Genomic DNA, 14752 nt, shown 5'->3' with positions numbered 1-14752 from the left:
CCCCCTGCCAGTGGCTCGGCAAGCTGTGTGACCTCTTAAAGTGTTGGGTATGTCAAGGGCCCTTCCATACTTAAATACCCGACATTCCACTTAGGTGTCTACACAGATGCCACATGAGTGAATTAAGATGGAACAGGATTTGGACCTTCACAAAAACAATCTAAATGTGTAGTTCTCATAAGTACATTCCTTTCTGACTCCTGCAGCGGGGAAAAAGAAAGTGACATTTCTAAATGTCCTGGATCAGAAACTGGAACACACACCAAACTCTTAACCTGAGACACCTGTTCTTACAACCTGAAAATGTATTTGGCTGATGATAAGGCCAAGTGACTTTCCTCCATGGATGTCCAAACATCTCCCTGATTCTATAACTGGAGCACTTGTACACTCTCAGGGGGTCATAGTATCACTCCTCCCTTTTAGTCCTGTTTCTCAGAGTTGGTGAGAAGCTGCATTTTGCTCATCCACATGAGGAAATAACATTCCTTGCTATGTCCCCCAAAATAAGTTAGGATTGTCCCCTCACACTGGTCAGGTAAGTGAAGGATGGGTGATCACTACAATTTATATCCCCAGTTAATAAAGGAGATACTGCCAAAAGTCTATTAGAGTTGTTAGATACTAGCTCCCATTGATGTTGTATGGGAACTGGGCACCTAAATCTCTTTGATGCCTGAAAAAATCTTTTTCCTACAACTTTTCCCATGGAACAAGAAAAGAGAAGGACTTCAGAAGCTACTTATTAATCATATTAATATCAAAGGAACTTCTTTGTTTAAAAGTTGTAGCAGTCCATTCAATAATATGAATTCTAAATGAGACCATGCCTGTCAGATTCTGGAAAATCAAGAAATTGGTTTGCTTTTCTAGCCTGCTTGTGTGGCCTAGGGGTGTGTGTGCTGACTGCTGACCCTTAGAGTTATAAGTTCAAGCCTAGGTGTGTGCACAGCCTCCCAGCTGGCCCCCCACATTAGGGATCTTTTGTGCTGACTCCAGGGCCATAGAGTTGCAAACCCAAGCCTGGGTGTGTCCAGGCTCCCAGCTGGACCCCCCATGTCCAGTAATTTCAGGGGACAGCAGGGCAGAAGAGGCTATGGGACCTGAACCTGTTCAGCCTTCACAAGAGAAGGCTGAGGCTGTCTATAAACTTACCGGAGGGGAATGGGTGAGACCCTGTTCCCCTGGCCACCTCCTGGAGTAAGAAGGAATAACAGCCACAAGTTGATTGGAAGTAGGTTCAGGCTAGACATCAGGAAGCACTACTTCACAGTCAGGACGACCAGGATCTGGAACCAGCTTCCAAGCAATGTGGTGCTGGCTCCTACCTTAGAGGTCTTTAAAAGGAGGCTTGATAATTACCTAGCTGGTGTCATATGAGCCCAGTATTCATTCCTGCCCATGGCAGGGAGTTGGACTTGATGATCTGCTTAGGTCCCTTCTGATCCTACATCTATAAACCTATGAAGAAGAAGAGATTTAACAACAAAAATCATGATTCTTTTTATTGATATGCTGGGTTACCATCAGCGGTGCACAGAATCACACATCTCCAAAATGACAAGGACAGGAAACTAACTTTTAAACATCACAATAAATTTGGGAAAACAGCAGATGAGTTTTTATGAAACACAATAAATATTACAAGGCTTACAATTTTCAGGAATTATTTGTGTTATGCTATGTTGGCAGTGGGTTGTGCCACCTGCCTTTCAAATAATATTTTGCCACTAATTTACAAAAAGTGAGCAACTATCTCCTCCGATGATATTTAACACTGAGAGGTTCAGGGCCTATAATCCATTTCAATCCCACCTGAACTAAACATCTTGAATTTTAGTAAAATGAATGTGACAAGTAGGCCTTTTGCGGGACCTGTGTATGGGGTGAATTTCACTTTGGACTGCAGCTTTTAATACTCTAATCAATTTTAGTTTTGTAACAGCCAAGCAATGACCTGGGACTTTGACATATCCTTGAATAAAAGTATCATTTCTCCAAACTGAAATTATTATAGCTTAGGTATCAAAAATGTATTTTCATGAAAACATTCGTCAAAACATCTGCCCTTTTCTCCTAAAACTATATTGAAATTCATTTTTTCTAGCACTATTTGTACTCAGCATAGGCACAGCCAGAAGTTAAAGTAGATTCAATTTCTTCTCTCATTCAAGAGAAAGTGTAAATTAAAAGGAACACCTTTAAAGGAAATGAGGCTCTCAGTGTAAATCATTAGCAATATAGATCACATGACTAAGACGCTGAAAATGGCATAAGCGATTGTTCCCCTGATAGTTAGAATAAGAAGCTGGGTGTCACAGAAAAGGCCTTCTAAAATGGGAACAGGTGATTACCAGTCATGAAACACAAAATAGGATCTGGCCTTGGGAGTCCCACCTCACCGTAGTAACATGTCAGAGTGAAGAGTTCATTTATTTTGGGAAAGAAATAGCCCTGACAAGTAATTTGCTCAAAGCCTCTTTTATCTCCTTGTTTCTCAGGCTGTAAATGATGGGATTCAGGACTGGGGGGAGTACAGAATAGAGAACTGCAGCCAGGAGGTCCTTAGTCAAGGAGGAAGCTGACCTTGGTCGTGTGTACATAAATGTAGCAGTGCCGAGGAATAAACAAAACACGATGAGGTGTGGAACGCATGTGGAGAAAGCTTTATGTTTCCACTGCATGGAGGGTATATGCAACACAGACAAGAAGATGTTGCTGTAAGACACCACTATTAAAGCAAAGCAGGTTCCTCCTAAAACAGCTGCTAGGACAAGCATCAAAATGTCATGAGGTTGTGTATTAGAGCAGGAGATCTTCAGTAATTGTGGGATATCACAGAAGAACTGGCCAATAATATTGGACTGGCAGAAATGCAGCCTGAAAGTATTCCCAGTGTGCAACATGGAGTACAACAAACTGATGAACCAACAGCAACCAGCCATCTGGACACAGGCATCTCTGTTCATGATTATCCTGTAATGTAAAGGAAGGCAGACTGCAACATAGCGGTCATATGCCATCATGGAGAGAAAAGCCAGCTCTGCAGTTGCCAAGGTGACAACAAAAAAGACTTGGGCAACGCAACCTGAGAAAGAGATCAGTCTGCTGTTGGTGATGGAGTTAGCCATGGACTTGGGGACCGTGGTGGAGATGTAGCAGAGGTCAAGGAAAGTTGAGTAGGAAGAAGTACATGGGAGTGTGTAGACACTGGTCAAGGGCTACCACAGTGATAATGAGGACATTCCCTAAAAGGGCTGCCAGGTAGATCACTAGAAACACCACAAAGTGTAAAATCTGCAGCTCCCAAGTATCAAAGAATCTAAGGAGTAAGAAGTCCGTTATAATGCTCTGGTTGTTCATTCCTTGTCTTTGATTCACTGTGTGGAGAGAAAAGCAAGGAGAAAGGTCAGGAAGACAACCAGAAAGAATAAAATAAAATGAAAAAAGACATTCTGCTCCACAAGATCTTCGGTTCAGGTAGGGTGAATTAAATGACTTCCTGAAGTTATTCCCATTCCTATTTCTTATGGTTCTACATAAGGAAATTTTAGAAATATGTTTTGTCAGTCTCTTAGCACCAAGGGAGGCTAATAACAGCTCTGACACTGAAGTTTGTCTTCAAGGTAAATACACTATAATTGCGAGGAACACAACAGTGTAGCATCATTGTCTAACATGAGTGCTGGATGCTGGAGGTACAAACCTAAAAATAAGTAGGGGAGCAATGTCAGACTATGAGAATACAAAGTAAAGTGAAGGTAAGTGAGATCAGAAGGATACAAATTCACACATCTGTATCTTCAGAGCAGATTAATTTCACACAGGTTACAAACTTAGGTGAGTCTGTGGGTTTTTTGTTATTTTTCTTTTTTCTTCCATTTCTAAAACTAGCCATTCATACATTCTGTATAAGCGCTAACAACTATTGAACATAAATGTCTGAATTGGAAGTAGGTCTGAAATGCAGCATACCATGATTGACAAGTTGATTAAGTCTTCAGCTAGGAACTTTAACTAGATCTGGTTTCAATAGGGGGAATATAATTCTTTACATGAAACCATAATAGAGTTAAATTTATGTTGTAAAAAGCAAGGTGAATGGTTACAAAATCAATTACATATAACATCATTATATTTTGTAATATAGACATATATTATATAATAGATTAATTGCTTATAGGGATATCCATGTGTGCATAAATCATAAATTTTATGTAAAGCATAAGTTATATGTATACAATCTTTTCTTTTGATGGAGAATAGCTCAATTCTGTATTGCATGCCCTGGGAGTTATAATAGCAAAAACAAAACAACCCAAAAACCCCTTAAAAAATACTTTAAAAAACAGACAATAACAACAAAAAATAACCCCCCATTCTGCCCCCCCCCTCTTTCCCCGTCCCCCCCAACTCTCTACTACTGGAGTTTGACTTTGTTTTGTTTTGATTTTTTAACGTATCTTGCCTATATTCTGTGTACTTATATGTTACTTCACTTTTTCTTAAAATATTTTATTTGAATTTGGTGGTTTGCTTTGCAGAAGTGTAAAGGGAATCAGAAGTTCCATTCTTATTGACATTTAATAACTGATGGGCATTTGAATCCTTAGATGTCTTTGTAAATCCAAACTTGATATTTTAACATACAGAGTGAGAAGGCCTCCATTGGAATCATTGCAAATAAATTAATTTTCTTCATTGTGGATATATAAAGAGGTTATAAAATTCTGATTTTCAATCATCATGATCTTTAATCAGTTTTAAACTATGTTTTTTAACACAGGGAACATGAGGCACAGACAGTTTCACCACCTTGAAATGTGATACACATGTAAAGCACAGAGGTAGTGGGAACTATAGTAATCTTCCTCTTAAAAGTTATCAAAAGAACAGGACTTACTGTGTTGGTGAGGTTGTTGGTGCCTTCAAGGATTACCGTGCTTGTCTCCAACTTGAAGATATTATTGATCATCAGAGAAAGCTATCTATTTACTGACCTTCCTACCTAACTCCTTTGATGGCAAAAGCACAAAATCTAAAAGAACTCTTTTCTTCTTCTTAGTGAGGCTAAGCAGAAAAAAATAAACTCTGACACATTCCCATCTGCAGATGATCACAAGTAGTTCTTTCCAGGTTTAACAGGCAGTTGAAAAGTATTGCTGCCATAAAAAAAAAAAAAACCCAACAAAATAAAACAAGACATAAACACATGTGATCTCTAAGGCCTTGCCAGGAGTCATTCCCTGGAGCCCTGCACATGGAGGACTTGTTAACACTTCTATTCTGTGAGTTTATGCAAATTCATGTCTGTTAAGCAAGAGCACAGAAGCAGGATATTGTAACCAGGATGATGCAGATTGCTTTGTATTTGAAAGTTTATCCAACTTTATCCCAGCAATGAAACTGGTCCAATAAAAAGCATCACCCCAATGAATCCTTTCCCCTTACAATTTCCAGGGACATTTCTCCACTCCCACTGTTGCTGGTTCTCCAGTGAGTCACAGGTGGGTCTGCAGACAGCTTTTAGAGCTCTCCAAATTGTTATATAAGCTAGTTGAGAGAGGCTGGCACCCATTCCCCATTGGGTTGTCATGTCTGGCTCTGGGGAGTCTTCCCAGGAGCAAGAAGAATGGAGGTCCCATAGTTTGAGCCCCAAGAGACAGGGTGGGGAAAACTGGCCCTAGCAGTGCCTTGACTGGGGGCAAAGGGAATGGGAAGTGTGTGGTGGCCAGAACCAGAGGGGTTACTATCATGAGTAATAAATATATGCTCTTGGAGACATCCAGGCAATTGTCTAGCTGTTACCAAATTTGCCCATTACTTTGGGGTGTGCTCATTTATTAGGGATAGTTTCTAGGGTCTTGGTGATTCTGTCAATGTGCTGCTTGTGTTACTATACGGAGCTGTATCTCTCCCTTCTGCAAGCCCTCACCCCCAGTGGAGCTATCTTGCAGGACTCAATCTCAATGGGACTGGGTTCCTCCAGTCACCAAATCAGTCATACACACAAACACACACAAATTAACGTGACACGCCTGACCTGGCCGGGCTGATCAGCATGGACAGGCTGACACCCTCATATGCCAAGAATCAGTTCATAAGAGCAACAATAAAATGCAGTCAGACACAAGCACACAGGTAAACAGAATCCCTCTGAATCCGGCTGGGTGTCCAGCTGACACCCTCATGGGCCAGCATTCAGTTCATAAGGGCACGTCTGAGTCAAACTGGGTCAATCAGCCTGTACAAGCTGATCCCCTTATGTGTTTCAAACTCAGCACGTCCCAATCTTTGGGCCTCTTCATGAGCAGACCCCACAATAATTTGGGCTTCACAGGGATCTTTAGCTTAGGTAAAAGAAGCGTTGCTGCAGAGCACGGGAGGAAAAAGAAGCAGAGAAGGAAAAATATACCCAATTACTACCAGTTTGACTATAAAAGTTATTTATTGCTAAGCATATGAAATATATAATAGTACTAGTAGTAATAGACATGCAAAAGAAAAACAAACACCAACAATGACAATACTACCCTGGTTTCACTAAGTATTTGGGGAAACTTAGCTCAAGCTTAACTGATACAGTTCAGGTTCAGAAGTTTATGCCTAGAAAGAAGACAGAGAACGCTGGGATCTCACCTAGTCCACGGTACTCAGGCTGCAAAGCTGACAGGCACAGTCTGTAGCACAGTCCTTGAAGGGAGAGATGATCTGTTCTTCCAGCGTCCCAAGAACGACAGGGGATGGTGTCAGCACAGGGGTTTTCTTCTTCTCCTTCTTTCCTCCTGCTTCTACTTCTTTTCCTTCCTTTTCCTCTTCCTCTTCTCCCTCTAGCAGCACACACACTTACAGATTTTTATACCCTCAGTTCAGCTGCTCCGTAGCACCCTCAGTAGTGTAAATCATTGTCTTTTCTATTGACAAGGGGTTATCTGGTTTGGACCATCTCAGGAAACTGATTGATAATCAGGAAACACTTAAGATTAGGGAGTAACCCAAATACTTGGGAGCCAGCTTGAGATTCCTATGGGTGGCAGATATACTGATGGGATATCTCATGGTTTCTTCAGGAACAATAGATAGCTTGCAGCATCAGGATTTTGGATTTTTACTTGTTGTGCACAAGCCTCAGCTTAGCATGACTTTTCCAGATCTTACTATAGTCTTTTAACAGACTTAAAGCAATTATTGGGGTGCTCATAACCTTTTGTGGAGAGGACTCCCACCAGTCGTCTCGGGAAAGATATGACAACACCTGGGATTAGGGCTCCAGCAGGCTGGATGCTGTGATGAACCCTTAACCATTGTTCAAATGTTGCCCATACCCCCTCTGACTCGGTCTCTTGCCTCAGCATTCCCTAACCCGGCAACCGAGTTTTAGTCAATCAAGTTTAAATAGGCCTCCCATAGTGGGACCGGGGAATGTACGGCCCGAGATGCCTATTAAACTTAGAGCTGTGTGTGTGTGTCTGGGGGGGGAAAAGTCCTTAGCAAATCCAGATTAGAACTGGTCTGATAAATGCTGAGGTGGGTGTGTGTGAACATGGGTTGATTAACATTTGAAGCACAGATTCCCCATCATGCAGTGCTCTCCTGCTTCTCTGGTCCCAGAATTCACTGCAGTCTCTGCTTCAGGCTTTCTGTTCTCCATCTCTCATGTAAATGAATGGTCATCTGGTTCCATCTCGGATGTAAATGAGACCTAGGGCAGTTGTTTCACTCTTATCACCCTTATCTGGTGAGGGTCTTAGGTGCGCCTCTCACTGCATCTTAATCAGTTTCATTTAGGTAGAGGAGGGGAGGGAGCGGGGAGTGAGTCCTTTGTGAGTCAGACAGACTGCATCCTGTGCCAGGGTTGCCCAAGAACACACAGCTGAGGCGTAACATAGCAGTTAAGATTAGCTAACGCAACGCTTGCAAGTTTGCAACCCGCAAGTGGAATTTGTCTGTTACAATTTAACCCAAGTGTTGAATCTAACTGTTTGTACTGATCATGGGATTGACTGGGCCCCAAAATAAGCAAACTACAAGATTAGCTGATCTAACAGGTTTTTTAAAGGTCAGCCATAACAGGATCTGACCACCTAATACAATTAGCACATTCCAAGGAATCCAAGCATTCATTCCTGTTGGAGGCAGGGGGTCAGACTAGATGATCTGTTCAGGTCCCTCCTGACCCTAGCTACTATGATACTATGATACAAGAAATAAAAAACCAAGGGGTTGAGCTTGGGCAGAGTAATGCTAATTTCTCAAAGTAATATTATTGCTTATTAATCCCTCTGGTTCTGGCTATTACACACATACAGTTAACAAGAGAGGACAGGGGTTTCTTGTCTCTTCTGGAAGCTTATGCTCAGGGTGGGAGGAAAAGGCCACAAACCCATGCACTGTCCAGCATTTTGGAAAGTGCTGCACCAAGGGCAAGAGATGTAGGTCTCTTCTCTATATGGTTTGTGCACTACCTTGGGCTTCTGTGATTCTGTAATCTGTCCAGTTCATGTACCTTGCTGTCCAGTCACTGCAGCCTGGCATTTGTAATTTCAAAAGCCTGTAATTATAATTTCAAATTATAATTACAAATTATAATTTGTAATTATAGAACCTGGCCAAACTTAAGTGCTTGCTCCAAAATGAGTTCTGTATTTTCTAATAGCCTTTTCCTAAAGAGGGGAAGGAAGACCACTGCTCAGCCAGGGGCCAATTCCCTCCCATCCTCCTATGCTGTCAAAAGCCAGTGGGGTCAGGAGGTAAGGCAAAGCTGGCATCAACACCACTGGAGCCTGAGCCACCAACCCAATCCCAGTCCTGATCCCAGTTCAGTGAGTGATGTTAATATTAGAATGAACATTGAGCAATCACATGTTAAGTCTTAATGCCACCTCTGATTTCAAAACTGTGACTTTCCAGATGTAACCATTTTACATGAGTTTGGATATAGAAACAGGTTGGATAGCAAAGAAGCAGATGGAGCATGGAGCTGGAGGTAGAGAGGCAGAGGGGACTAAGGCTGTGGTGAAACCCAGGGACTCAGCCAGTGAAGCTACATGGAAGAAATAATTTAATTTAAAACATAAAATGAAAATATTAAAAGTCTTGTGGTAATGATTTAGGATTGGGTCAGAGGAAGGACTGAGGCATTGGTTGGCAGGGGTCATGCTGCCCCAGGGGGCTGGTACTAGTGGGGAAAGGAGGTATTTTGGGGGGAGGCTGACAGTGGTCCCAACAAAGGTGGAGGGTCAGGGCTCAGAGTGGAGGTGGGGAGGGCTGGGATGAAATCCACAGGTATGGAGCATGCTGGGTAGAAGTTTGCTCAGGCAGCTTTAATTGAATGACTGTCTTTCTTCCCCTGCTCCTGTTTTCAAGTCCTAGGCTGGAAGGACTGGGAGATGGAAGCTAAGACACTGGCACCTCAGGCATCAGGCTTCAAAGAGCCCTGCCTACACAACTGTGGCCCCCCAACCCCTCTGAACCCACATGGGATGCCTTTGCCCCTTCCCCAGAGCCAGGAAGAAAGTGCAGAAACTTCAACTGAGGCATTGGTCTGGCTCACCCTGTCTGGCTCCTTCTCTTCAAAGTGTAGGGCCAGAAATAGGGCCTGAGTCAATGAAGTCACAAGCCTGTACCATAGCTGCACATAAGCATGGAAAACTAGGTCAAGGAGTGAACTATAGATGACCTTAGTTGTAGTGTGCATAGGCAAGAGGCTGGAATGCCCTAGTAGCCTACCTGTTTGAGTAGCGAGTGCAGTGAGGGCAGGTGCCATGTGCATCAGCCATATAAAAGTCACTGTGACCAACACTCAGCGCGTGACTGGGAGCACAAGTGTGCACGTGAGTGTAGGATTGTTCATGACTGGGCTTGAGGGTGTGAGTGCTTGAATACTTTGGTCTGGCAGGAGTGATTGAGGCTTTGTGAATGGAAGAGGCCTTGTGGGTTGTGGGTGCTATTACATGGTTGCTTGTTTGAGGTACTGTTGCTGTGTACAGAGAGAGAGAGAGTGAGCAGCTGGACCAGCAGCATCAGACCTTGGACCCTGAGTGAATTGTTCAAGACCTCATGGGCTCCCCTCACCATTGATCTCTGTGGAGTGCGGCTGTGACTGAGTCGGCTCCCCAGACCTTTCCCCCGGGTGTGATTTGTACATCAAGTAGCAGCTAACACAGCCCTGGTGAGTATCACCCTTCCCAAGGGGCCTTCTTTCTGAGGAAAGAAAGGGGTTTCTTCCTCCAGAGAGGCCACCAGGACTGGCACTGCACTGCTGTATAATAAAAGCCCTCCGCCATTGATTGATTCCTTATCAAATAAATATATAACAGTTGTGTAGTTGTGTTAAGTGTTCTTGTAATTGTTTGTTACCTTACTACTACTTACCTGATTAATAAACTGGTTAATTTGTATCAGTTCCAACTTGTGAATCCAAGAAATACTTAGACCACGGAACCTTTCATTAATTAATTAAGATAATAAATTCACCATTTTGATTGATTGATTTGGGTGCAACAAATTGGTATCCTTTGGGTGGACAAATTAAGTTGAATATTTGGATTAATAAATTCACAGTCTAAGAAAAGCAGCACTCAGTGTGTTTGGGGGTACACAAAGCCATATACCAGCTGACTGGCCCCCAGGAAGGAGTGTGTTAATTATTGTCTTAGCAGATGCTGGATGTTGGTGGTGGACTGCACCTTTGTGCATCTGAAGGCATGCTGGAGCACCCTGGGGGCCTGCCTTGAGATCAGGTTGAGGAATTTTCCCAGCTTTGTGGCTGTTGCCTGCATCTTCCTTAGTATCTGCGAGGAGAATGGGGAACCTTCCTGAACACCAGGATGGCTCTGGGCAGATCAGGCCCAAGTTTGCACTCTGCTCAAGGTTTAGGCATTTCCCAGAGCGTCCTCCATTTTCTTGTGTTGAAACTAATCCACTGGGCACCCAAGAGGGGGGGATATGGGGGCCTAAAACCCTTGCCCCAGTTCCTTCTGTGGAAACATCCATCTCACTAAACTAATCTCTATCTAACTTACCCTACTCACCTTGGCCTCATGCATCTTTCTCTCCTGGTTACTCACTGGGTCAACTTCAAGAGAATGGTGGGCAGGCCCAGCCCACCGTTGGATAGTTAGAGCAGGTTTGACTCATGTCTGGGTCAGTGGGAGCATAAAATCTGAGACTTCATTTCCCTGGGTAAGTGTGAAAACCACAAGGATATTAGGAGATAACTTTGCAGTCTACCTGTCCAGAGTTCTTTGGTAGGGTATGTGTGTTCCTAAGCAATTCCACTCTTCCACGATGAGCATAAAGGGGAGGAGCTACATAAGTGCCCCAAATTCTACTTAGGTGGCTACACAAATGCCATGTAAGTGAATTAAGGTGAAATAGGATTTGGTCAATTAGTGACCTTCTTAAAACCAATCCAAATAAGTAGTTCTCAGAAGTTAATCACTTTTTGACTTCTGCAGTGGGGAAAAGAAAGTGATGTTTCTAAATGCTCTGGGCCAGAAACTACAACACATGCCAAACACTTCACCTGAGGCACCCAGTTCCTAAAACCCAGGAATGGATCTGATGGATGATAAGGCCAAGTGGCAATCTTCCATGGATATTTAAACACCTCCCTATTTCTATCATGGGGGCATTTACACACCTTTATGGGGTCATAGTATAAGTCCTTCCTTTTAGAGCAGTAACTCAGAGTTGATGAGAAGCTGCACTTTGCACACCCACAGCAGGGGGATATAGCATTCATCCTGAAGTGTCTCAAAAGAAATTAGGTTTGCCCCCTGACATTGGCTGGGTTAGTCAAGGGTTGGCTGATCGCTACAATTTGTATCCCTAGTACATGAAATAAGATTCAAGAGATACTGCCAAAAGTCTATTTAGAGTTGGCAGATAACAGCTTCCATTTTTCTTTTTTTTATGGGAACAGGGCTCTTAAATCCCTTTTCTGCCTTTAAAAATCTTTTCCTACACCTTCTCTCATGGAAAAAGAAAGGAAGAAGTGTACAGAAGCTGTTTACAAATTATATTGATATAAAAGGTGCTTATTTGTTTAAAAGTTGTAGCACTCCATTCAGTAGTACTAACTCCAAATGAGATCAATCCTGTCAGATTCTAGAAAATCAAGAGAAGGATTTAAAAAGAAGAGATTTGACAACAGAAATGTTATTTCTTTTTATTTATATGCTGGCTTATACCAACTGGGATTTATGTTATTATACTTGCCTCCAATGTAATCAAAATCACAAGGACAGGAAACTAACTTTTAAAAATCACAATAAAGTTAGGAAAACAGCAGGTGAGGGTTTTTTTGAAACACAAGAAATATTGCAAGGTTTAAAGTAATTTTTCTGGAGTGGGTTCATTGGTACATTGGCAGTAGGTTATGCAACTCCCCTTTCAACCAATGTTTTGCCAGTAATTTATAAACATGAGCAACTATCTCTTCATGGGGCTTTAAAACATGGAGAGGATCAGGGCCAATAGCCCATTTCAATCCCACCTGAGCCATACATCTTGAATTGTATTAGTATGGATATGGCAAGTAGGCCTTTTTTGGGACCTGTGTCTGGGGTGAATTGTTCTTTGGACTGCAGCTTGTAACATTTTAAAGAATGGCACAGCAGGGACCTGAGACACAGAAATATTCTTGAATAAAAGTATGATTCCTCTATACTGAAACTCCTATTACTAAGATACAAAAAAGTATTTTTCTGAAAACTTTTATCAAACCATTTCATAGATTTTCATAGACATTAGGGCTGGAAGGGACCTCAGAAGATCTTCGAGTCCAGCCCCCTGCCCAAGGGCAGGAAGTCAGCAGGGGTCATAGGATCCCAGAAAGACAGACATCCAAATGTCTCTTGAAGGCATTCAAAGTGGGCGCTTGAACCGCCTCCGGCGGCAGTCTGTTCCACACCTTGGGGGCTCAGACAGTAAAGTTCTTCCTTATGTCCAGCCTGAATCGGTTGCAGAGGACTTTGTGACCGTTCGATCTGGTCATCCCTTGGGGTGTTCTGATGAACAGATGTTCCCCCAGATCCTGATGAGCACCCCTGATAAACTTACAGGTGGCCACCAGATCACCCCTGAGCCTGCGCTTTTCCAGGCTGAAGAGTCCCATGGCTCTCAGCCTGCCGTTGTAAGATCTGTTTTCCTGACCTCTGATCATGCGTGTGGCTCTCCTTTGCACCCTCTCAAGCTTCTCCACATCCTTTTTGAATTGTGGAGCCCAAAGCTGGACACAGTACTCCAGCTACGGCCTCACCAAGGCCGAGTACAAGGGGAGAATGATGTCCTGGGATTTGCTTGACAAGCATCTATGGACGCAAGCCAGTGTTTTGACTGCTTTACTAACTGCAGCATCACACTGAAGGCTCATGTTCCTCTTGTGGTCAGTCATGATCCCCAAGTCCTTTTTGTGCGTAGTTCTAGCCAGCTCATCCGCCCATTTCCTGAGCCTGTCAAGATCTGCCTGGATCACCCTCCTGTCCTCAGGTGTGGATGCTTTACCCCAAAGTTTGGCAACATTGGCGAACTTGGCCAGTCTGCTTCTGACTCCTATGTCCACATCATTAAATGAAGATGTTGAACAGTATGGGTCCAAGGACAGAGCCTTGGGGGACCCCACTGGTCACAGCGGACCACGACGATTGACTTCCATCAACCACCACCCTCTGGGTCCGACCACGGAGCCAATTCCTCAGCAAGTGGATCGTGGAGAGGCCGAGGCCACAGTTGGCCAGTTTTGCTAAGAGGTGATCATGGGATACCAGATTGAAGGCTTTTTTGAAGTCAAGGTATATGACATCAATCTCCTCTCCCTTGTCCAGGTGATAGGTCACCTAGTCGTAAAAGGAAATGAGACTGGTCAAGCAAGACCTACCCACAACACACCCGTGCTGGCTATGCCTCAGGATTTTGCCATCGGCCAGTCTGTTGAGAATGGCCTCTTCGATAATCTTTTCTAGGATCTTCCCCAGGATAGAGGTCAGGCTGATGGGGCTGTAGTTTGCCAGGTCCACTTTCCTCCCTTTCTTGAAGACAGGCACCTTTCTGGCCTTCTTTCAATCATCGGGCACTTCGCCAGAGCGCCAGGAACTCTCGAAGATCCGTGCCAGAGGCTGGGCTATGATGCTCGCCAGCTCCTTGAGTACCCTGGGGTGTAAACTCCCAGGGCCAGCTGACCTGAAGGTGTCCAGCCTCTCAAGGTGTTCCTTCACGAGGTCAGCATTGATGGGGGGTAAGGAATCTCCCTCACCTAGGCCTCCCTGTCCCATAATGGGCAGGGGCGTCACTTGGGACTGGTGAAAAACCAACACAAAAGTACCCATTTAGCAAGTTGGCTTTTTCCAAGTTGTCCCATCTGGTTTAGCAGGGGTCCAATGTTGCCCTTGCTTTTCCTCTGGCTCCCCACATATCTAAAAAAGGACTTTTTATTGTCCTTGACACTTGTAGCCAGCTGGAGTTCAGTTGCAGCCTTGGCTTTCCTGGTTCGCTCTCTGCAGTTTTGGACGAGTGCACAGTATTCCTCTTTGGAGGTGGATCCCGTTCTCCATCCTTTGTAGGCCTCTTTTTAGATGCAGGAGGTCTGCTAGTTCCCTGAAGAGCGAAGGAGGCTGCTGTGCCCTTTTGCTGCCTTTCCTCCGAGACAGAATAGATTTTGCTTGTGCATCCAGGATTGCTCCCTTGAGAAGCAACCACTCTTCCTGAGCTCCTCCCTCTGGGGTCGTGGTCCCTTAGGGACTCACTGGCA

General features: G+C 43.8%; 1 pseudogene; it reads right to left on the bottom strand.

Moving 5' to 3' along the window:
• Nucleotides 1–2432: 2432 nt before the first annotated feature.
• Nucleotides 2433–3363, bottom strand: LOC102377296 (annotated as a pseudogene).
• Between the last annotated feature and the right edge of the window lie 11389 nt (nt 3364–14752).

This window comes from Alligator sinensis, unplaced genomic scaffold, assembly GCF_000455745.1.
Source record: "Alligator sinensis unplaced genomic scaffold, ASM45574v1 scaffold1485_1, whole genome shotgun sequence".
Lineage (NCBI taxonomy): Eukaryota > Metazoa > Chordata > Crocodylia > Alligatoridae > Alligator > Alligator sinensis.
This window is presented reverse-complemented; position numbering and strand designations above follow the sequence as displayed.